We start from the raw sequence: 25,751 nt of genomic DNA, 5'->3' as shown, positions 1-25,751 counted from the left end.
AAGCTAGCTTCACTGAAGAGAAGGCATTTTAAAGATTGAAGAAAAATCTTGTCAGAAGATCCCAGAAAAGTTCTAATTTTCATTACCAGTTAATAAAGTTATTGATACAGAAGTGTACAGAACAGAACATGGCTCTTGTTTATTTTCCTTGCACTTTTTGGCCTGGGATATGGGTTTTAAATAGACATTGTCTGTACCACCTTCATTAAAATAAACAAAATATTTGTAAAAACCATGAAAGAAGAAAGGAAGGAAGGGAAGGGGAGGGGAGGGGAGGGGAGGGAAGGAGGGAGGGAGGGAGGGAGGGAGGAAGGAAGGAAGGAAGGAAGGAAGGAAGGAAGGAAGGAAGGAAGGAACTCTGTGCCTTTATTGGCCAAGCAGGCCACCTGAGTGAGATGAAGTGGGAGGTGTGGGTGGCCCCGGTGCCTGGCCGGCCATGGTTCCCGGGCCTGTAGGTGATGAGAACGCACCTAGGTAGTGGCCAGTCATCTCTCGCTAGGTTTCTACCTGGCTGAAGGTCTTGCCATTGTAGACGCCCACCATCTCCAGCAGGACGACCATGTCTCCAGGTGCATCTTCAGCACCTCAGGCCTCTCCCCGGCAGCGCCTCCTTCCTGGGCTCGCGCAGGCGCGTCAGCGGAAGAGCCGCCTCCACGGCAGGGCGGGTTTAGTGGCTGCGGCTGCACCCGCTGCTCCAGCTGCTCCTAGAATGTGACCCCGGCTGGGCGAGAGCCGCCCCGCGGTAGGTGCATTTGCAGAAGGTCCGCTTCTTCTTCGGCTCTACTTCCACCATCTTGTCGGTTCTACTTTTCAGAATGTTGGTTTTCCTGTACATAAAGGAAAAGGTACGAACATATTCTCTCTCTAAATATTTTTAATTTTAACAAAGAAATTTTTATTGTTTTTAGTTTCGAAAAGACAGCTACAATCAAAGAAACTCTAAACTGGTCCTGTCCAATAGAAATATAACAAGCCACATATGTGATTTTCACCTTTTCGTAGCCAAATTTTAAACCGTAGAAATGAAACAGATGAAATTAGTTTCAATAATATATTTTTACTTAACCCAATGTATCCAAAATATTATCATTTACACGTTTAATCAATATAAAAATTATTAATGATATACCTGTCATATTCACTACAACACAATAATGTTGATGCAATGGTTAAGGTGAAATGTACTCCCACTAAAGCAATCAAGATTTATGAAAGAAAAAATGTTTTAGGTGCTTCAGTTTTTAAGTTAAAATTAAATAAAATTTAGAATTCACTTCCTCCATAGCTCTACCCATATTTTAGTGCTCAACAGCTTCGTGTGCTTAGTGGCTGCCATCCTAGACAGCACAGTTCTAACCTCACTTGTTGATGGAAATTAGTGATTTTCAACGGAGGCTGCAGATCGCTGCCAGAGATGTGTTGGTCAAAGAAATATCTCCCTCAAAAGAGAGGCAGTGTTGAGAACGACAAGATGAATTAGTCAGTTATAGCTCTGACTTTAATTTTCAAAAGAATAAGTAAGCTAATTAAAATAATTATGAACAATGCTGTTGATCTTAAAATCAATTCTCTTGTCATCCTGCCAAATAACAGTATTTCAAAATCTTTCAATCTAAAATCCTATTTTCTTACTGAAAAACATTTACCCTTTAGCATTTTTACTTTCATATTCTCACTGTACAAATTATTGCATTTCATCAAGACCTCAGAGCATGAGCCATTTCGTATACTGTGTCATCAGCCTCCTAGTGACTGCACTTTTGTCCCTTGTTGAACCTGTGGTCCATCACTTTCAAATACTCTCCACCCGCAACCCACAACTGCTTTGTTTTCTTGTCCTCCCACTACACTGGATCTGTACATCACTATCAGGAAATCACTCCAAACATTTGCTCTCCTGCTTTTATATGCAGACCATTAAGCACTGCTGGGAAAAATCATACCTCTGTACCAAATAAGTTTTCTCTGTTCAAGTTCACTCAACAATCCTTCTATTTGTTCTCGTCTGTCAACTCCATCAGCCCTTCTACATGGCAGAGTCTCCAACTCTTACACATTTTTCTCTATTTCTCCATTTTGTCCCCATGCTCATGCGCACCTCCATGCCCGTCTTTGATAGAGAAAATGTATCTTTTTAAGTTACAGCAAAGACAAAAGCCAAGTAGCAGAAATTCACTCAACCTCTACCTCCACCCACAAATGAACTGATCTTCATATACCACTTTCCCTCCTTCTTTCATATCTCACTGAAAGAAGGGCCAAGTTATCTGTTCAGTTTACTTTGAACTTAATAGAACTTTGAACCTCCTCAGAGACCTTTTTCCTCAGTATCTTTCTTTCTTTTATTTTTTTACCTTCAGTGTATAATTATCTCTTCTGTGTTAAAAAGAAAACCTCCCAGCATTTTTTTTATTTTCCCATGTATATTATCCTATCTTTCTCCTTTCTTCACATTTGTCCCCGAGAAAAACATTGTCTTCTCACATTGTGTGACTTTCTTTATCTCCCGTTGATTCCTAATTACATTTACTCCTGGCTTCTTTCCCCACAGTCCACAGAATCTGGTCTCAATGAGGTCAAGGTTATTGTCTCTAGTGCCAGATTCAGTAGACGTGTCTAAGTACTTTCTTCACCTGATCTCCCTCTGTGCCATCTGATTAATTCCCCTTTCTTCTCTTGGCCTTCTTAATGCTGCTCTTTGCTAGATTTTTCCCAAATATTCTGGTCACTTCTTTTCAGTCTTTGTTATCACAGCTTTTTCTGATTGCATGTTAAGAAGTTACGAATTTTAGTAATATAAATTTCTAAATAACATTCTCAATATTATAATATGAAAAGTGAAAGTGGTGGTTTTCTTCTGAAAATCATTCAGCCTATTGACTTGATGAAAAGACAATTCACCAAGCCAGGTGAACTGATTTGCTTTACGCGGGAGCTTATACTCTTGAAAATAAAGCCTCTATTCTTCAAATGTGTCCTGAGAGAAAGTTATGTAAAAACCTTAATAGCAATATAATCAGACTGTTACCACACAATTGCACCATAAAGAATACCAGTCATGGATATAATCATGGAAAATTGCCAGACAATTGCAACATTAAAATGCATCAATCATAGACATAATCACACAAATGACTACAATCAGTAGTAAAATTTAAAGCAATTACAACTTTTAACGGAATTATTATGTGGGAAAATTATTTAAATAACAATACTGTGTTTCTAACTTTTACATAAATTCAAGAGAATGTCTTTGATACATGAATGCCTCCCCAGTAGAAGGGCACTTCTGCGCTAACCTCCAATTTCTTTCAAATGTCCTGGCCGCTTAATTGTTAATGTATCTGAATGTCAAGTCTCAATTCCAAAGAAAGAGAGCTCCTAAAATGTAAGAAATAAGGTACACTCATATTAGAAAATTGTAATTGTGTCCTACAGGAGAAAAAACTGATTTCTAAATATTATAAGGAGATGACATCAAAATGGTAAGCTGTTTAAATAATTTTTCAAATGTGACTTTCTAGCTGTTGCCAAGACATGAGAAATTAGTAACACTGTGTATATAAAGCAAAAATGTAACTTAAGAGAAAAGCAAATGCCCAGAAGCTCATAAAACAAAAGCATGCAGTCACCCTATCTACTCATGTTTAAGATGATGTCTTAAATCATTTTCTTTTTAAATTTTTTTTTTGTTTTTTGCTTTTTATCTTCTTTATTCCTATTCACAGAGGTCATAACAAACTTAGATATATTTAATTCAAGCCTCCCTATTTTTGACTAAAATGAAAATTCTGTTCAGTTGAAATTAACCAGTGCAAAATTGCCACAGGCACGTTCCAGCCAGAGAGTGCCTGGGTGTCAGAGCCCTCTGCCTGTCTAAAAGTCCCACATCACACTCCAGTGTTTTCTCCAGGCAGGCAGCCCATCCTTTGATGAGTTGATTCATCCTTCCGATCTTCCTGCCTCTGGCCTTGACCTGAGTACTGTGGCTAAATACACTAACAATACTTAAATCTTCAAAACTAGAGAAAGTTAAGAAGGCATGAAGGGCGGTATCAACTTAGAGACAATAGACCCCACAGAACACTATTGCAGAACACAAGTTGGCCCAAACTTGTCAAAAACTCTCTCTCAAACACAAAGCCTAGAAAATAGCCAATTATTTATTTAATTATCACATATATTATTTAAAATGTAAATATCTATGAACGTTTTAAATAAATTTTTTTCATCAAGACATCTAGCAAAGAATCCAAAATGCCTTACTGATGCAGTAACTTTCCCTAAAAATATCTGAGTTCTTCACCCAAGAAGAAAGGAAAGGTGTATGTGAATATGGCAGGGCAGGAAAAGCTATAACAAAACTGTTATGTTGTTATAAGCTCAAGACCCCTGGGACAGAGGATCGCCAGAAAGTAGAATAAATGACCAGAAGGAATGGTTCCAAAGACAAGACACAGCTTAGGTCAAGATAATTCACATCAATCTTGCATCAAGCAATAAGCTAAAAATGTGTATTTTTGCCTCTTTCGCATGCATCCTTCTCCAATTGAACCCATATTCCCACAGCCCAAATCAAAGCTATTACTCTTATTGTCAATTCAGCTACATGATTGCTAAATGGACTTTCTTGATCTACCTTGAGAAAGTACTGTTATGTAAGAAATAAGCAGGTAGGTAATATATAGCATATAAACAAATTAGTTGCAAATGACCAAATTACTAGGAAACTCTTGTTTTAAATTCTACACTGTCAGAAAGAAATTCCTTTAGCTATGATTTTTATTTCAAAAAAAATTAAAATAAACTGAGATATTTTGCTTTGAAAAATTAAATATAAAGCCTTGTACACTGAAAACTGACACATTAAAAAAACCTAATGTCTGAAAGTTGGAAACATGAATGCTTCAGAGGCCTTCAAATGAAAAAGGCAATTTAACTCACTTTCCTCTTTGCCTGAATATTGGTGCAATATTATTTAATGCCACTAAACCAGCTTGTCAGTTTTTTCATGTTACTTTCCATTGGCAAATGTATAATGTGTCCAGTCTTTTATGGAGCTCTGCTTATATGCCAGGCACTTTACCAAATGCTTTGCATATGTTATCTCATTTAATCCCTCCAACAACCCCTTTAAAATGCAACTTTTTCCCTATTTTACAGATTAGGAAATTGAAGCTCGGAAAGATGAGTACAACTAATTGCAGGAAAGGTAGAATAAAATCTAAATCTGTCTGACTCCAAAGCCAGAATGCTCAACCTGTGCAATAAATGTCCTCCCTAAATGACTAAGGTAGATCAACTTGCATCTAGAGAAAAAATAATTCAACTTCCAAAAGTACATTGCAATGTAATTCAATACAGGAATTTCTAGTAATTTGAAAGAGTTAATAAGCTAAGGTAACCCAAATTGAGCAATATTTTACTAAGTTACTAGCCAGTTCTCTTCAAAAACCCCAAGGTTCTAAAGTACAAAGAAATTCTGAGGAACAATTACACATTAAATAAAACTAAAGAAATATGACAACTAAATATAAGGAGTTATCCTGGAGTGGACTCTGGACTGGGGAGGGGGGCGGTGTAAAAAGTAGCTACAAATAACATTATTAGGACAGAAATTTAAGTGTGGAGTATGGATTAGACAGTAGTATTATATCAATGTTAAGATTTCTGATTTTTATAACTGTACTGTAGTATATAGGAGGTTTTTGTGCTAATGTTGCAGCTCTAAGTTTGAAATTATCTCAAATCGCAGCAAAATAAAAAGTGGCTGATAGATAAAAGCAAACAATTAAAATAAGTCAAATAGGAAGAAAACAATCAGATTGATAACACTTCATAATTTTTATATTCTGACAAATATATATACTAGGGTGAATAAGGAAGAAAATGAGTAAATACATTGTTTTAAATTTTTCATTATTTGAGGGAATAATACTACGTATTCCCTGTAGAATTCCTCCAGGGGCATTATAGTTGATTAGTATTACTTTTTTTTTTTAATTGGAAAGAGTCTTTCAGAGTCTTGCGTAAGAAGATTTGGCTACTACTTTAAGAGTTTATTATGCTCATGCTCAAGTAATCTTGAATTACAATATAAATCCCTTGAAAGAATATTGATAGTCACATAACTACTATATAAATTCATTGCCACAATATTTTAAATATTCTCCCTTGATAGTCTTAGTCTCCATATAATATAGAACAATGCTGATATTTTAACAAGAATGGAAAGAATACTGATTGCTACTACCTTTGAATGATACGTCACTTCCAGCAAAGGCTCAAGATGAGAAAAGGAAAGAAAGCTGAAACTAAAGACTATTTTCCAAAACTATACAAACATAAAAATGTAAAGATATACCTCAATTTGTTGCTAGTAAAGTACAGCTAAGTGCATTCACTATCATTTTTTTTAAGGTTTGAGGTAAATATAAATTTTTTTTCAGTAAAAAAAAGTCATATGAATGTTGGTAATATATTTTAAACATCTCTATTTAGGAAACTCAGAAAACAATTAGACTGTATAATCATATCTGAGTTTAGTAAAGGGTCTGAGTGTAGTAGAGGGTACTCTGTAAAAGTACACATACTAGACTATGTGCTCTAAAATTATCTTTTAAAACAAAGTTTTGACTGGATTTTGACTATTTTATATCTTTCAAAAAGAGATATAGGAAGCAAATATGTCAAAATGTCTGATAGATCTGGGTACAGGGAATAGATATCTCACTATTTTCGGTAAGTTGGTTTTCCTTCAAAATTAATTTTTTTTAAACTTAATAGTTTGTTAGAAGAGTTTTATTGGAAAATGAGGTGGTATTAGGAGAAAATGACTTTTTATTCCCAAATCTTTGTTTTAATTTTCTACAAAACACTGGTGTTTGTAAAATCAGGAATCCTAGGTTTAGTCAGGATCTTCAGTCATCTGTGTAATATTTTTAACCTCTCTAGGCTTCCTCATCTATAAAATTATGATATCTTAGAATCCTTTAAACTCTGAAATTGATTCTCAGACATACTATAGAAACAATAGCAAGAGAATATTGTTAAAGCCAGGATTGTTGGGTTTAGAAATCTTCCAAAACTAACTTAAGTAAAAATAAAATGGAGACAGGAGAGGCAAGAAGTTTCGGCAACTCTAAGTGAACTGTAACCAGGACCTGAAAAGCAAAGACGGCTAAGCCCTTGCCTCTCTCAGGAGCTCTCTCGCTCTCGTTTAGACTACATACTTTCCTCTCTTCTTCTCTGTGCATGTCTCCTTCATTTTTGTCTTTCTCTGAAGACTGGCTTGCTCTTCTTTTCCATACACGTGACCACATATGATGAGGTCACCAAAACCTCACTGTTATATGACTTCATTGACTGAATAGCCAACTAGGGATTTTGGATCTCAAATTCAAATTCCCAGGAGAGAGACATTTTGTCTGACTATCTGTTGCCATGCAACTGTGATCTCTTGGGTCACGGCCCAGTCCTCAGGGCTGTGGAGGCACATTTGTTCTAGCACAGATCCAACAATCAGTGAGATTTTGGGAATCAGAAAGTTTCTGCAAGGTAGGAACAAAAAGAGTGTGATAAGGTATGACAGTTAATAATGAGGATTATGAAGAAAAATAAAAGGCCAACCTGAGAGTGAAAATCACCCTAATAACAAAAGCCATTGTAAGAAGAACTTTAAGAAAGGTGGTTTGATATGTCGACTATGTAAGAGGTTCGATCCATAAGGCAATAACCTATATAACAGCAGTGAGTTCTTCTGATTTCATAGGGTTTTACCACCACCTAAGAATTCCACTGTGTGCATTAGAGAAGAAAGCATTGAAATACCTATCAGGACAAATAATAGCCCAAATACTTCAATCCAACAATCCTTCATTTTCAGCCTTCCAAAGATCTGTGGGATGCTTTCTAGGTTAAGATGCCAAGCATTAACCCATTCTTGAAATTCTTCACTTTATGTAAAGAGATCCACAAGAAGGAGTATAAAGATACGAGTTACAAATGGAGGTCATATGCTTTCATGATGTAGAAGAATAGATAAAAGAGTTCTCCCAATAGGATGATGAAGAGAAAAGTATGGGGGTAAAGGGGCAGATATGTATGGTGACGGATGGCAAGTAGACTTTTGGTGGTGAACACGATGCAGTCTATACAGAAGTAGAAATATAATGATGTATATCTGAAATTTATATAATGCTATAAACCAATATGACCTTAATTTTTTAAAAAAGAGAAAAGTATGAAGGGAATAACAAATTGTTCAGTGAGAAAGGGTATAAAAAATGTACAGGACTGGTCCAGAATCTTGGGAAAGCTGTCTACTCAGCTGTCGTCTCCTTCAATTCCTGGAAATCTTACTTTCAGGTCACCAGCTGGTGTGCAGGTCCAGTCAGGGTTTAGTGGTGTCTTTAGATGTAACTTTTGAATCCAAGGGTCTATACCTTGGAGTCTAGTGACACAAGGGCTGGTTAACAGTAGCTGATAAGTTTCCTTCCAGTGAGGTTGGAGGGAGTCTTTCTAAAGGTGTCTTTTCCAGTGTCTACAGGAAAGTTCTGGGCTGCAGATTATGATGTCTGGTGTTTTAGTCTCCCGGGAGTGCACTGTGGAAAGACTGTTCTACCAAAGTGTGATTATTCTCTATGGATTTGATTAGGACTTTGCCAAATTGACGTATATCCCCTTTTATCAGCTGTGGATCAAAGGAAGTAGGGGCTAGGTGCATTGAGCATCCCATTATAAGGAGAACAGATTCTTATTGAACTTATGCAAATACGTATATTGTCATGAAACTAAGAATATTTAATAAGAATTTCAGAATTCTAGAGGGATCAGGTATGGAGAAAAAGATAAACGCTTCAACCTTCGCTGCAAAGATACACTTTACCAAATTGCTGTAAGTTATAGATTGCTTAAAAGAGAGGAGAAAAGAGGGTCCTTTAAATCTGGAAAACAAAATATCAAAGCAATCAGTTTCCCATTAGAATTTTAGAAATTCCCACCCAGTTCAGTGTTATGATTTGATAACCCAAAGTTATCAAAGACCTGTACTCTAAAGTACTTGTCAAAGTCTTTTCTATGAATCTCTTTGAAGATGAAGCACTTTTGCAGCCACAGTTCTTTGGCAAAGCCCATCAGAGTAAAGCAAAAACTGTCTATAAATGACAAAAGACTCTAAAATGCCCATTATTAAAGATCTGATGAGCAGTCATTATAATGCAATTGACAAAGGAATTTGGTTATTTTGGGGACATGCAATATTTTAAGATAATAGTTGGAGTTTGATGATGTTATATTAGGACACATCCGATTTCCAGGAATTTCGTGTCATTTCTGGAGCACTAACAATATGTACCTACATAGATATGATGTAAAGAAGACTTAGTATTACTTCTTATTTGATACTTCCCATGTAATTTAACATATCCAATAAACCTAATTAGGTTAATATCTCTCAGGTCAAAAAGACTGTATTTAGAATTTGATTCAGGGATGTTGGTTAAAAATATCAAAAGGTTTTAAAACATTTAATCCAAAAGATTCACAGATTTTTATGAAACAATATTTAATTATCCATTTAACCAAAGCAACAAAAAGATTTTAAGGGAAAATGCAGAAGGTTACATAGTTTTAAGCAAAACCCAGTTCTTTTTTTTTTTTTGTGAGGAGATCAGCTCTATGCTAACATCTGCCAATCCTCCTCTTTTTTGCTAAGGAAGACTGGCCCTGGGCTAACATCCGTGCCCATCTTCCTCCACTTTATATGGGCCGCCTCCGCAGCATCGTTTGCCAAGCAGTGTGTCAGTGCGCGCGGGGGATCCGAACCGGTGAACCTCGGGGCCCCACAGCGGAGCGTGTGCACTTAACCGCTTGCGCCACCAGGCCGGACCCAAAACCCAGTTCTTTTAATATTGAGAAAATTCAGCTTTTCTAAGTAATCGAAGACCTAATAAAGACAAAACAGAGAATCTTTGTTTTCTAGGCAAATTACATTAAAGATAAAGAAACTTTCTTTAGAATTTCTATTTTTTTTTTTTTGTGAGGAGGAGCAGCCCAGAGCTAACATCTGATGCCAATCCTCCCCTTTTTTCTCGAGGAAGATTGGCCCTGAGCTAACATCCATGGCCATCTTCCTCTACGTTATATGGGACGCCGCCACAGCATGGCTTGACAAGCGGTGCGTCAGTGCCCGCCCGGGATCCAAACCGGCGAACCCCAGGCCGCCACAGCGGAGCGCCCGCACTTAATCGCTTGTGCCACCGGGCCGGCCCATTCTTTGTAATTTCTTATTAAGAGCAGATCAATAATCTGAGAAGACTTTGTCCTTTTAATAAAGGACTTTGTTCTTTGTACTTTTAATTAACGTCCGAATTTTAATTTTACACCAGTGTACTTTTGATATTAAAATTTATTTTTCAATAAATTCACTTTAATCTTAGCCAGCTTGACCACACATTAAAATTTCTTTTTAAAGATTCCTTTTTCACAGTCTTCTACAATTTTTTATGTCTTGTTTTGTCCTTTTTTTTTTTATTTTGGAACAATCATTTTATTTTAGAACAAAATTACTTTCTTTTTCCTTCAACAAAATTCCCTCTTCATTCTTCATATCTTCTTTCACTGAAAATACATAGCCTACTTTTCTTGCTTACTTTTCATTTACAGTCATTCTCTCAATTTCAAAAACTTATAAAGTTTATCTAGAAAAGAAATGAAGCAAAGCAGTTGTTACAGAATAATTACAGATTTTACCTTGGAGGGTGGCGTAATTGTCTATGCATTACATTAAATGAATATAAACTCCTTCCACATAGTACAAAGTAAGCCATATGCTTTTTGGATATTATAGAACGAGATTCACTTGGGTCTATAGGTTCATCCTGACATTGCTCTGCTACACTGTTCATGATAGAATAGGCGGATAGAACAAGATCCCCACATTGTTGCTGAAGACGGCTGCTGTAAGTTGAGTAGGCAGAATAAAGATTTGAAAGATGGAACAACAGCGTCTAAACTGATGGCAGGGCTATAAATATCTGGGAAGCCGTCACCAGAATTCCCAGCATTGTAAGTAGTTATAAGAACTGGGGGAAGTTCTTTTGAACAAAGATTGTTGCCTGGCTGTAAATCTGAAAAAACAGGCAACAGAGTATGAGCCTGTCAGAGAATGAGTACAGCCTGGCCTTGAGGAGTTATCCTTGTGTGCCTACAGGACAGCAAGGGTGGTGGTTCTTGTATTGGCCTCTCCATCTGGCTGCACAGACCTTTCTGTTGCTCAATTTACTGTAGTATAAGAGCAATGGTTTTCAAACATGTTGAATCATTCCACAGCAAGAAATCTAGTGTATATCATGGTCCAGCATTTGCCTATACATATAAAACCATATAAGTATCTGAAATAAAAGTTTAACAAACTGATATGTATTTCCTATGCTTAATATATGCCATATGTGCCTTCTATGTTGCATTTTATGAAATTATTTTCTTTTATTTATATATAATAAATAAATTTATAATAAATTTATCTATGAATTATAAATAAAGTTGAAGATATGTATTATCCATTTATCTATATTGATAAATGTAGATACCATGTACATGTTCTGTTTAAATAAACATTAATCATAATTTCTCAATGGTCTGTGACAACAGTTTGAAAAATAAAAAGTTACAGTGAATCCTTCCATAGTAGGAAAAAGCTCTCAAGAGAATCCCATTGCTTCTCATCTTTCAGAGGCTCCTGCTGCTTTGCCTGCACTCTCTCAGCGTCAATGCACACAGTTTGCACAGAGTTAATTTATGTTTATCACTCTAAGTGTTCTGACATTTTCTCTTTGGTTCACCTTATATTCTCAGCTCTTCTTCCAACTTTTTTAACTCTTTGCTTTCCAGTGAAAACTAGGAAGCATGAAATTGTGAGCTCTCAGATATTATAAGCTCATCTATTAGTATCCTGTAGTAGATTAGCAAACCCATAAACAAATTTCATAATTTCTAGAAGCATATTTCTCTTTACAGCAAACTTTTCAATGTGGCACAAAACATGTCTATTGGTGGACCCAAATATTGTTTGTTTCCCTGTATGTTTAGCACTCAATGTCTCAGTGACTATCCTATCTGGAAATGATTTAGATATTTAATTGATATCCATTATTCAGTTTAGCTTAGTGTAAACTTTTATCTTATTTACGTTTATTTAAACACTTGTTTTTAACAATTATGTTTGGATTAGACATTAAAGAGTTAACCATCATCTTAAGTTATTTTTCTTGTTGACAAATTCTGTAACAGAATTATTTGACTAGTAAACAATTATTTGATTAGTAAACCCAGATAGAAAAACTTGTATGCTTGTATTTCATTCAGTATTGATAACTCTAAAGACATGCCTGATCTCAGACAATGTGAACTTGAAAGACATTTGGGTTAGTTTCTATATTTCTGAGAATTTTAGGAATACTTAATATATATAAATGTTTAATTTTGGCAATACCATCCAGAGGTAGAAAAATACCATACATATATACGTGTGTATATACATATGTGTGTGTATATATATATATACATACGTATATATGTATATATACACACACATATGTATATACATACAGAGAGACACAAAGATCTTTAAAATTTTTAGCCATGTCTCAGGTACAAAACCCAAAAGAATAGTTGAATCTAAATTGTGTTTCTGGCAGATGGACTAAGTAAAGTTTACCTGCTCAGAAGGCCAAAGACTTTTACTAAAGATTTTTTTTATTTGCGTGCTGTGAGGACCATTTTATAGCTGTTTTTGAAGTCATTTTTTCTTTTAGAAGCTTCTGCATAGGAATCAAAGAATGCATTCCATTGTCTCTGAGAGGTTTGGAATCCTCTCTTTTAAGGGTGCCCCTTAAGGTGGACTTATCCAAAAGAAAGTTTCTCCAGAATGGCTGTTACAATCCCAAATTATCCAAAAGTTCACCCATTTCCAGAAAGGCACAAGATCCTGGTCCATAGACCAGGTGGAACCTATCTTGCCTTTGGATTCCCTAAAACTTCTTTACTACGATAGGCCTTCTTGTTCAACAGTGCCTAAAACACTGGAATCACGTTTCCCCGCCTTTTGAACAGGATGGGGCACTTCCCAGGACACTTCAACATACCAATCAAAATAAGCTTCCCGTTCCACTTGCTTGGTTTTAGATCTCTTATTTTCTAACTGTGCATGCAAATAAACTAATTTATATATTTCAAAAGAGCCCCATTGGGGCCAAGCAAGTTTTAAATCATCCTTGGTATACCAATGCCATTTCTCTAAAAATTGATATGCAGAGGGCCCATAATTTTTTAACATAAATCCAGCAGGCATCCCCAAAGAGAGCTGAATCCCTGTAGCAATAGACTGCATACTTCCTGCTACAAGTATGGACTCACCAAAAGAGGAAGTAAATTCTCTTAAACTAGTTCCAAAAGACACCCAGATAAAAGCCAGAACCTCAACCAAGGTGGAGGTTCAGAACTGAGAGGACTCACCTGGCCTGAGGCTGTCAGGGAGATGACAGAGCACAGGAGGCTCACACAGGGGTCTTGCTCCAAACCAACAGCAGCCCCAGAAATCGGTGGAAAGTCGCTTCACATCCCATAGCTCTAACACCAAATATGCCAACTTATTAAAAAAAAGACAACTGTAAAATAGAAGAGTAGCATTTATTTGGGGTCTTAGAATTGCAATTCAAGGAACACAGTTCCAGCAGCAGCTGGAAAGTCCAGACTTTTTATTAGCAAGAAAGAGAGCCCAGAACAGTTCCCTCCATTGTTTGTTAAGGAGGGTAAATTTCTGCTACAGTTTATTGGCTTACTCAAGGGCATATGGTTGCTACCAGAAAAAGTATGTTTTTGGACAGTCCTTCAGAAAGTTCTGTCTCAGCAAATAACTCCCTTTTGGCAAGTCAGCATGGTCAGCACAGTTTCATATTTTTAACAAGGTGAAGTCCAGGGTACAAAATGGAGTCACCACTGACAATTCATTTCATAGGTGCAAGGCTAAAGAAACTTCTCTCGAGTCTGATCATAGAAGGCCGTATAGACAATTCATTATAATCAGTCTGTTATCTCCTTAGGCAAGTCCTAAATATGGCATGAAGTTTGGGCCTATCTATCGAAGACGTGGTATACCCCTTTCTGTTCTGTTCTCTACCTAAAGAATACTGTGGTAACAAGTTCTATAGATAGTTACATTTAAATGAATAAGGTTGCTTGCTCTGACTAAGACAATTTGTTAAGCATACAAGACCATTACATGGGTTCAGAACCCATCTATACCATTCACTAACTGTGTTATAGTGGTGAAGTTATTTAAACTGCATAAGCCACAGTTTCCTCACCTGTACAAAGTATTAATACTAGCAGTTATTTAATAGGGGCTATGCAGAGCAATTTAGCACAGTGCCTGACACATAGTATGTATTCAAAAGTTGATTTCTTGAAAAATAATTTGTATAATGGCCAAAATAGTGTTTACGTAAATAAGGTTCAGTATAATAGATCACCAATACTTCTAAAATAATTTAGATTAGAATGTGTAAATCATTGTATAATTTGATATTTCCCACAATAAATTTATCATGGAAATAGTGGTCATATTTAGCTTTCTGCATTTTTTTACATAAACGAGGAAATAAGTTCATTTTCCTTTCTTCTTAATGGAATGTTGTACCTTACATTTTCTTATGTTGTTTTGTGTTATTGTGTTCTTTTTTTTTAATTGAGGTATAATTGACATATAAAATTATATTAGTTTCAGGTGTACAACACAGTGGTTTGATATTTGTATATATTGCAAAATGATCACCACAATAAGTCTAGTTAACAACCATTATTATACATAGTTACAAATTTTTTTTCTTGTAGTGCGGACTTGTAAGTTCTTTATTAGCAACTTTCAAATATGCAATACAGTATTATTAAGTACAGTCAACATGCTGCATATTACCCCGTCTGGCCCAGTCATCAAGGCTAAGGAGGCACAATTTCTAATGGACAAGTTCTCCCAAAAGAGGAAGAGAAGTGGGGAGAAAATAATGCTCAATTCCTTTGCCTCTTCATGTGATCCCTAATAAGAATACAGTTAAATAATTTTTAATACTTTCTTGGGCACTATGTTTCGTAAGGGGAGAATTTGGTACCAGCTTTGTAAGTCTGTAGAACCAGAAGGATCAGCATTAACTGGTAATTGATATTGCCTGTCCACAAATGTAAGATCTCAAATTTTAGGAGTTGAATCTTTAGAAATAATTAGAGAGCTAAGTTCTCTGTGCTGTGACTTTCTTCCCAAAGACGTCCTACAGTTACTCTAATCTAGAGAGAAAAATCATTAAGAACTCTACTGAATGTTCTAAGATTATTATCTTTCAGATACTTGTTCTAAGATGATCCTATAATTTTTATCTTATTCTAAGATATTTTCAAGATTATTATCCTTCATATTCTTAGGATATTCTTATTATTTTATCTCCCATTAAATACACTTATATTTTAGTGGAATTTGTTATGTTTATTATCTGTGTCAGACACAATTGGTGGTTTAATCAACAATCGTCTCATACCCCTTTTGTGTTTTTTAAAAGAACACAGAGTTTAAATACCTGGTGGTCCGGGACAAGAAAATATTTATTTATCTAAAAATAAATCTTGGTAAACTTATATATAATTTTATGAAATCTGGACAAGGAGACATGAAGGAAAAATACCAGGTTTGTGGCAGTGGGGGAAGTTAAGGTCCTGAGAAAGTTTACCTTACTCCCTCAAGAAAACGACATTCTTCTGGCCTTTGGTATTTCTTACAGAAGAACATTCTTGTCCAAATGATTTAGACCATAAGACGGCAAATGTGAAAACAAAATTCAATATGACAACGTGAAGGGTAAAGTAACCTGTGCCTTTGAGAACAATAAGTCACGGAATTAACCCAACTTGGCCTTTTTGTAATGAGAGATAATAAATCCAACCTATATTTAAGCCAGTGTTAAGTTGTGTCCTCTGTTATTTGAAACTCATCATTCTATCAATTTTATCCAAGTAGCGTATTCTCTTAAGTATTTTAAACAGTTTTTGCTTATCTTTTTCTTTCCTTGTATAATTTTTATTTTACTCCTTTCATTTTGTATCACTACTTCTGAGGGAGAAGAGCACATAGGGAAGCAGGAGGCACACATTTGAGACTTCATGGTGAAGGGCAAGATGTAAAAGAAAAAGAAAATTTATTTTTCCAAAGGAAGAAAAAAAGACATGATAAAAAGAGAAGACAAATCAAAGCCTCTTTCCCTGAAAAGAGTAGTATCCATTAAATAAACTGCACTTCAAAATATTAACAGAAGAGAGAACTCTTGAACAGAGAAACCTAATTAGCCATCTGAAAGTCTTGTATGTAGACATTTGTTATTGCCAATCCAGAATAATTTTTTTCAAATACTGAATCAACTGAAAATTGCAGAGTACTTCCATATGGACCTAATATAAAAAGAAAACAAGAAAAGGAGAATCAAAACATCTCAACTGATAAAAATTCTCTCTAATAAAAGAGCTAACAAGGAAATTAATTAATTAACTAAATAATTAAAGTAAAACCTTTAACACAACACTCCAAACTGAATTAAACAAGCTTAAGTAAAAACTTGCATTAAAAAACTTTGAATTATAAATTCCAAAATTTAGAACAGAAATGGACATCTAAGTTCATTCACTCTGAAAATAAGTTTTCAATATTAAGATAAATATTAACATGTGTTAATATTAGCTACATTACAGAGTGTCCAAGAGAGAAAAGCTTAAACTTCAAAGTTAATAAGGAAGATTTAGGAAAGGCATTCTAACAACTAAGACAAACCAAAATTGAAATAATGAAAGAAACAAAACGTTCAGAGAGAAATTGATCAATATAGGCAAAGAAGATAAAAGACAGGCATAGTTGGAGATGTTAAAGACTAAAATAAAATAATTGAAAATATTTTAAACCATAATTCAAAAAAATTCAGAAACAAAGAAGTCCCGAAGCTATGTAATTGAAGAGATCACCATATACTGAAAAAAATATGCCCTTTAATGTTTAGCTTCAATATCTTTCTTTAAGCGTAAAGAAAATTATCCTTGGAATATTCGTGCAAAAAGACAAAGTCACGTATCAATGAAAGAAAATCTGATGACATCAAAATTCTAGACAAGGACGTTGAAACCAAGACAAAGGTGGGACCTTTGTTCCAATAACTCAAGGAAAGAAAGTGTGAGCTACGGGTGTTAAATCAGCAAAACTGTTTTTCAAGTGTCAAGTCTATAGAAACTGTTTAATCCTGTAAGAACTCCAGGAGTACTGTATGAGCCCTTCCTGCAAAATCAATCACAGGACAAGCTTACTCCACTCAAGACGTGATTGAAGAAACTTGAGCAAAAGGACTGATTTTCAGCCCTGAATATATTTAACTGTAGGTCTAAGATTAAAACAGAGGTGGTAACAATGGTTGAAGAACAAGGGTGAGAACAAGGATAAAACAGCAATTGAAACAGAAGGATTTAAAATATTATGAGAAGACTGTGCAAAACTTTATGCAAATAAATGCCAAAACTTAGATGAAATAGATAATATCTCAGAAAAATATAATTTATCAAATTTGATTATAATAGAGACAAAAAGTTTAAACAGATGATTTGCATATGACAAAGAGAGAAAGAGAGAGAATGGAAAGGCAGAAAGACAGAAAGAGACACAGAAAGAGTGAGAGAGTTATTAAAGAACTACCCAATAAAAAAGCATCACATCCAGATGATTCCATAGAGAATTCTATCAAAACTTCAAAGATTAGATAATTCCAATGCTGTATAAATTGTTACAGAACGTAGAAAATTAAGGAACACTTTAAAATATTTTTAGAAAGCAAGAATAGCATTGATTCCTAAACTGAAAAAATTTAGCACATACCAATTTTGTTTCTTAACATCAATCTAAAAATCTTAAATAAAACATTAGCAAACAAAATCTAATACTACATTAAGAAAAGATATAGCATCATTAATTGAAGTTTATTTAATAAATCTAAAGATAGAAATTCATTTGTAAAACTCACTATATTGATAGATATAAAAGAAAAATACATAATTATCTCCATAGATGCTAAAAAGCCCGTGATAAAATCCAACACCCGTTTCTGTTTAAAATTTATTCAATAATATAGAAATATACACACATACATATAACATTATATACTCAGCCCTAAAGCCAGCATCTTAATGTGGAAGAAAAAGAGATATACCCATCAAGTTCAAGAATAAAGCATGAATACTTTCTATCTCCACTATTATTTAACAATAAATTAGAGGTATTGCCCATGAAATTAGATTAGAAGAAACAATTAGAGGCACGAGAATTGGAAAAGAAAAAGAAACCCCAAATGAATCAGTGATCTAAATACACAAATTAAATCTATGCAATTACCAGGGAAAAATACATGGTATTCCTTGATAAACTGGGTGAAAAAAAATTCTACCTATAACTCAAAATCCTGATGCAATGAAAGGAAATATTGAAAAAAAATTCTGTATGACATCCCCCCAAAAAAACATGGAAATAAAATTGATACATAGAAAGGAAATTATTTGTATATATCACAGGTAAAAAGTGATCATTCTAAGTATTTAAAGAACATTTTAAATTACAGGGGAAAATACCAAAACCAAATAAAAATAAAGGCAAAAGATATAAATGGCTTGCAAAAAGAGACACAAGAGACATACAAATGACCTTTAAACATATGAAAAGACATTTAACTTCACTCATGATAAGAAAATTTCATATTTATCTCACCTATACTAAGATTCCATATATTCTTTATCAGATTTATAAAACACAAAAGTTTGAGAACACTTTGTTTGAAGGCTTTGGAAACAAGTACTTTCATATATTGCTGATATAAATACAACATAGATTCAGCTCTCTGGGAAGAATTTGGCAGTATCTAACAAAACTTCAAATTTAGGAATTTACTGTTAAGATACACTTACAAAAATACAATTAAAAAATGTAGCCCATATAGAGGAGATTGACTGAATAAATGACTGTTCACCACAAAATGAAGTTCTATGCAGTTTTAAACCAAAATATGAAGAAAATTTCTATGAACTCATATGCAGTGATTTTCAGGACAAGCTCTTTAGTGAAAAAAAAAATTAAGTTCAATAAAGTACCTATAATGCACTCCTTTTTTGGATAAGAAAGAATGAGAAGGAATATTTAGTATATATTGCTTTAATTTTGAAAAAATAAGTACAGGAAGTGAAAACCTGAAGCCAATGAAATGACTACCTGCAGGGGGGTGAGTGGCAATGGCTTGGAAATGGATAGAAAAAAACGCGGGTCCCTTGGAGAAATATTGATTCCGGGGCTAAGGCAAGGAAAGTACAAGGTAAGACTAGAAAGTCTTCTTGTTACAGAAAGTAAGGAATTTCTTTTAAAAATTATAGGTACATATCAAAAGGATCCTGGAGCATGCATGAATAGGCTCCCACTGGCCAAATGGGGAATGGCTTGGCTATCAATCTGAATAAGAACATAACACACTGCAATAAGAAAGGAACCTAATATGTATATTGCTATTAAATAATAGTAATTACAAAGTGAGGAAAAGGAAAAGCTCTACTTTATGGACAAATATCAACTAACATGTTGAAAAAATTATAGAAATTAAAATTTATTCTTTTTCACCTATCATAGTAATGACAGAAAGAATCAATGGAAGCTAATAATTAGTGGATTTATGAACACAATATTATGTCCTCATAAACTTTCCCCCACAGATTACTTACTAAAAAGAACTTGTGCAGTGAGTAAATCTGAGAGATGACACCTTGGAGAAATGATCAAGCCATATTTCACCAATAATGGAAGAAACTGACATCATGTTCTGTACAGAGGACGCAAAAATCACCTGTGTAGTATGCCTGGCAAAAATGTTTAACTCCAGTCAAATCATGAGAAAAACCTTAAATGAATCCAATTGAGGTGCATTCTTCCAATTTGGAACCATATGAACTTTTTCTATTTTGAGAATCTTACTCTGTCAAGATGATTCTCCCTTGCTTCAATTAGTTGTAATAAATTTAGCTTTGATTTACTAACAATTAACAAAGCTTTGCTTTATTAGTCAACTAAAGAGAATAACAACTGAATGCAATGCGTTATTCTTCATGTACTCTGGATCAAAAAACATCTGTTAAGAATTCTGTTTGGACGATTGGAGGAATTTAAATATGGACTATATATTAAATAATTGTATTTTTAAATGTTATATTTTCTGATTGTGATAATTTTATTACAGTAATGTAGAAGAGTATCCTTGTTTTTAGAAGGTACATGCTGAAGTATTTGAGAAAGAAAAAGCAAATGTGGTAAAATGATGTCCTTTGATGAATTCTTACAACTCATATAGATTTTAATTTTTCAAAATAAAAAAATTGGAAAAAATAATGCAGAAAACTAGATAGTGATACTAATAGAATTGTACGTTAAAATTTTAGTTTTTAAAGTTCTTCAAAAATTAGAAGATTTCTAACATTTGAGTTTCTTTTGTTCTTTGGTTTTTACACTTTATTTCTATATTAATTGATAAATTTATATAGATTTCTTATTTTCCAAAACTGATTTTAAAAGTTTGGCATCTCAACTGAAAAGTGATTTTTAAGTAGTCTTGGAAAAAGCTCCATGGTTATTTTTGAGTTCTTTAAAAAAAAAAATCATGTTAAAAATATTGAGATTTTGCTAGCTCACTAACAATTCAACCAAAATACTTTCAGTTTAGCATATGTTAAAACATTTATGAGAAATGGTCATTGACCAAAATGTAAAAATATCACTTTTAACCATCAGCATGTCTCCTTCTTTTGCTTACTTCATATGACTCACTTAATGGATAAATTGCTCATGCCCTTTGTTTCCTGCTGATTAGAAGTTGCTACTAGCACGACGTATATGAGAAAAATAGCAAATGTTTCTCAGAAACCCACAGAGCAATGTTTTTCCAACTTTGCAGAACATTGCCAAAAATATCTATCTGAACCACAGGCACCTGGAATGGGTATCAGAACATATCACAAAGTTTTAAATCAACATAATCTCATTTTTCACTTCATTATAGAAACTGCACACTTGCAAGGTGGTCAGTTGAGGAGCATAGCTACCAAGACCATCTAAGCAAAAAGAATATCCAGTCAGATTTGTGAATTTTTGTGCTAAGAAAGTTTATGTAAAAATATAGAGATTGGCTTCTATTCTGCAGAGGCAATGATCGAGGCAGTGTGAAGACAAAAAAGTTTTGGAGCTTTCTTTATGATCAAAAAAAGAATTCACAGTTACTGCTTGGCATACAGGAAACTTGACCTGGGATACTGTAAAAAGCCAGCTGAAAAGAGAAGCAACCAACGGAAATACCAGAGTCATTATTGAAAAGTAGATTGTAAGAGGCGTAAGGACAGAAGAGTTAACAAACCAAATTGAAAAATTGTGCCTATTTCCTTTGAGTATTTCAAAATTAATACTTTATGAACTTTATGACCTATTTAGATAAACCCAAAGAAGGATTCAGTAGATGATGGCATGTAGTTTGCCAAAATATTCTGCAAATTTAGTTTTGTCTCATGTCTGTGTGCTTCACAATTACTCTTGTCTCTGTCATGAAAACATGCTTCCTCTAACATCTACTCCTCCTTTAACACCCAGGTTATGACCCTGGTATAGAAGTCTTCTCTGAGTAGTCTTGACTGCCCATCTAAATAATCCTATATCACATAGCGCATTCCTCTTTCACAGTGTCCTGGAAGTATTGATCTATTTGTTTGTTTTGTCCAACACTGCCTTCAATAAAGGGGTTTGTGTTACTCAGTTAAATCCTTAGCACGTTATCTAAGGCCCCAGTAAATCTCGGTTGAAGGAACGTGTAAATGAATGAGTGGACAAATGCCTCTCTATGCTGCCATACACCTGTGCCAAAAGGGCCTCTAGTGCCGATGTCACCAGTAAACACTCTAGGATCTAAGACATGTAAAAGGTGGCTTCACTCTGCTCAAGGTCCTCTGCACAAGTAAGGAACGTCATTCTCTCTTTCTTTCTTCACATTTCTCTTGTGTGGATCCCAGAATATTGGTGAGTTACGGTACCAACGCCTAACAGACTTCTTAAGGAAGTAGCTATTTGAAATATATGTTTTAGTTTCCACTCCTCTGTACTCTGGCACAAGAACCTGGGATAAAGAGAAGGGGGAAAGAAAACCATTAGGGCTAAAGGTTAATATGATCAACACAGGCCCCAGATGGCCAATCTTCTTTAACCTCAGCCTATTCTCAGATTTATTTTTCTGACTCTTTTTTTCTTAAAATGAACTTTTCTTTAGAAGGCTCCTTGTATCTCATGCAAATAGGCTCCTCCAATCATGACCACACATAAATGACCTTGTGTGACTATTGTTTAGGTTCATATTCATATTCTACTACCAGAAGTGGTATTATTAAATACTGTGTTTACGTTCACAATTGACAAAGCACTATCATTATAAGATTTACGTTTATATTTCTCCTTTCATAATGAAAGAATCTCTAAAAAATGGGTTAGAAAGGTTTTACCAATAGAGAACATGATATTTACAAAGCTTTAAATGACATTCATACATTCACTTATTCATTCAACTATTCATTCAACAAATGAGTATTGACCATCAACTTTTGACCCTGTTAGGTTTTTAGAAGAGACTCACACTTTGACCAGTGAAGTGGCTTAGAATAGCGGAGCCATGTATTGACCAGCAAATAGTACCCTAGGGAAAGTCACACTGTATAGCAAAAGCTTACTAACTGTGAAGTAGCTAAAGGTCCCCTGCCAAGGGCCCACCTTGGTCCCACTTCGTTCTTGGAAATCAACAATTCTTTTGTGACTATGGTCCCTACTCCATTAGTATAGATGTCACCTCTAATCCAGCCAGAAAAGGATTGAGTTAAACCATTTTTTTGTGTGTGATTCTTACAGTAGATTCAACTTCAGTAAAAATTCTTATGATGTATGGAAAATGGCATGGCTTCTTCTGTGTTCAAAACAGGATGTAACTGTATGAATCATTTACTACAGGAATAATTTTCAAACTTAGCATAAAATCCTTTCTCCAAATGAAACATTATTCATGAAGCCCAGATTCCAGACTTGGTTCAACACTTCCAACCCCTAAAATTCTACACCCCATGGAAGTCAGACTCTCCTCACGGATTTATACAAACTCCTGTGGTGACATTTTCATGGATTCCTCTACCTCAGTGCCCCTTTCCAAGAGAACTGCTTCTAAATACATTGTCAAACATCTCTCAGCCATCTTAGCAATTTAAATTATAAGGAAAATTCATCAATAAGCTCTACTTACTGTATGGGAGAGAGCCAGATGACGGTCTTACATCAGAGAAACACCATAATTTCCAATGGAAGAGTAGGCATCGCCATTTGGTCACTCCACCACAAGGAAGATTTATTGACCCTCCTTCACTCAATCTCAGCTTCTCTTCTGCCTCTCTCTCTCCTTCCTTATCTTCTCATCCACTCTTACCAGATTTCCTTATAGCCCCAAAGTATTTTGTTCTTTATTTTATAGAACAATTAAGCATACCCCTTCTCTTACTGCTGAATGTGCCTAAACAAATTTACTAAAATGTTCTTTTAATTACTAATTTGATTCTAATTAAAAGTAGCTGTGATTAAAAATAGCAATTTGCCCCTGTCTCCTATCGTGTACGAAAGCTCAGTGTATAAGCAGAAAAATAAAGGAGTTATTCTAGTTGAACTGGGAGTGAGCCCTGAGAACTCCACCTTCTCATCTCCAACCTCTCCCCACCCAGTGTCAAAATGATTTTCACAGAACTTCTGGGAACACGTATTTGAAAATAACTTCCTAAGAGGCTATTCCATCAGGAATAAACAAACAAAAAATAATCAAAAGTTAGAAAAGAGAGTACCAAATTAAAGATGCCTTTTTCTATGCATTATATTAAATGTTTATAAATTCTAATTACATATATTTCAAGTTGAGCATATTGTATTTTTTTAATGATTCCTAGGAATCCATTCTCAGTACCACAAGGTATTTCTATTTTTTGTTTGTTTGTTTGCTTATTCATTGACTCGGGCACTTATTTTTCTTTGTAAAGTGAACTTGGACGTTTAAACCATTTTATGATATTCATCTCTACCTCTACTAAACAGTAAAAAACTAATATTTGTTGAATGCTTGTAATGTGCTAACCATATTATCTCCATTTTAGCAAGGAAAAAAAAAGTTATTGTACTAATTTATTTTCCTATCAACAGCGTAATAGTTCTAGTTGCTTCACATTATTTTCAACTCTTGGTATATGTATTTTTTTCTTTATCCTAAAAGATAGCTGAGCTGCCTAGATTTACAGTGATATTCTCCCAGCATTTTGAACATACTATCATATTCTGGCTTCTTTTAATGCTGCCAGTTTAATTGTTGTCCTTTTGTAAACACTGCATTTTTCGTCTGGCCACCTTTCAGATCTTCTGTCTCTATTTTATATTCTGCTGTTTCACTTCTACTTGAATTCGTAGGTGTGGTTTTTCTGCCTCCAATGTTTCCTAAATCAGAGGATTCATGTCTTTCATTGACTCTGTGAAATTCTCAGATGTTATCTTTTGAGCAGCCACTTTCGTTTTCTATATTCAGCTAAGGAACCCCTATCGACTAAACGTTGAATTTCTCAGTCTATCTGACCGATGTCTTAGGTTTTCAGCATCTTTATCTTTGAATTTCTCCTTCTGTGTAATATCTTCAATATATAATACCAGTTAATCTTCTTCTTCTAAAATTACTATGTGTAATTTTAAAGAAAATATGTTTATTAATTGCTCAAGATCTGTTCTTTTTTAAGACTATCTTTTAGTCATAATATCCTGCTCACTTCCTATTTTTTATAAATTATTTTCTTATGATTTTTTTAATCTTAAAAATATTTATTTAATAGCTTTTCTCCAACATTTCTATTATGCAACAAGTTCAGGAGACTTGTACTACTCTTTTGGTATCCACTGATTCTTGCTCATATTGGATTGTTTCTTTATGTTGTTTCTTGTAATTTTGGACTGAAGTAATGTTCAGTGGGGCTTTATCTTCCGGACTTAGCAACAGCTTGGGTTGGAAACAAATCTTCAGTAACGTTTTGTTTATTTTAAAAGCCTCCCCAGGAGTATTATGGGACTTGGAATACTTTTATGTTAATTCCTTGTATATGAACGCTCTCAGATTATGTAAGTAGAGTAAATTCAGATCCCAAACATATGTTTGTGAATTATCACTGGAAAAAATCCTACCTATAGAACAAGTCAAAAAGTCAATCTTTCAAGTCATCTCTCTTTCGAAGGGATGGATTTTATTCTAGTCCACCACTTCACTACAGGTGGCTAGTTGAGAGTTCTTGGATTATTAGGTAAACTAAACTGGGTCTCAGTTACAACTCTCTTTTCTGTTCCTTTATGGGCATTAATACTCAATCTCCTAGTTACCCAGACTAGCAAGCACTCTCAGAATGGCAAGTACTGACAAGCCTCAGCATTAGCTCGCATATTTTCTTCTCAAGGTTCGTTTTTTGTTTTTGTTTTTTTTTTTTTTTGATCCTTAGAGCTGTCCTTTCCATCCTAGTAAACTCAGCCATGTGTTTTATTTAAATATTTGTGTTTT

At 34.6% G+C, this 25,751-nt stretch overlaps 1 pseudogene; it reads right to left on the bottom strand.

Moving 5' to 3' along the window:
• Positions 1 to 366: 366 nt before the first annotated feature.
• LOC131402504 (small ribosomal subunit protein uS19-like) overlaps positions 367 to 25,751 on the bottom strand; it is a 90,117-nt pseudogene continuing 64,732 nt past the window's right edge.

The sequence above is a fragment of the Diceros bicornis genome, unplaced genomic scaffold (genome assembly GCF_020826845.1).
Source record: "Diceros bicornis minor isolate mBicDic1 unplaced genomic scaffold, mDicBic1.mat.cur scaffold_117_ctg1, whole genome shotgun sequence".
Taxonomy (NCBI): Eukaryota; Metazoa; Chordata; class Mammalia; order Perissodactyla; family Rhinocerotidae; genus Diceros; species Diceros bicornis.
The sequence above is the reverse complement of the archived record's forward strand: the minus strand, read 5'-3'. Positions and strand labels throughout refer to the sequence as shown.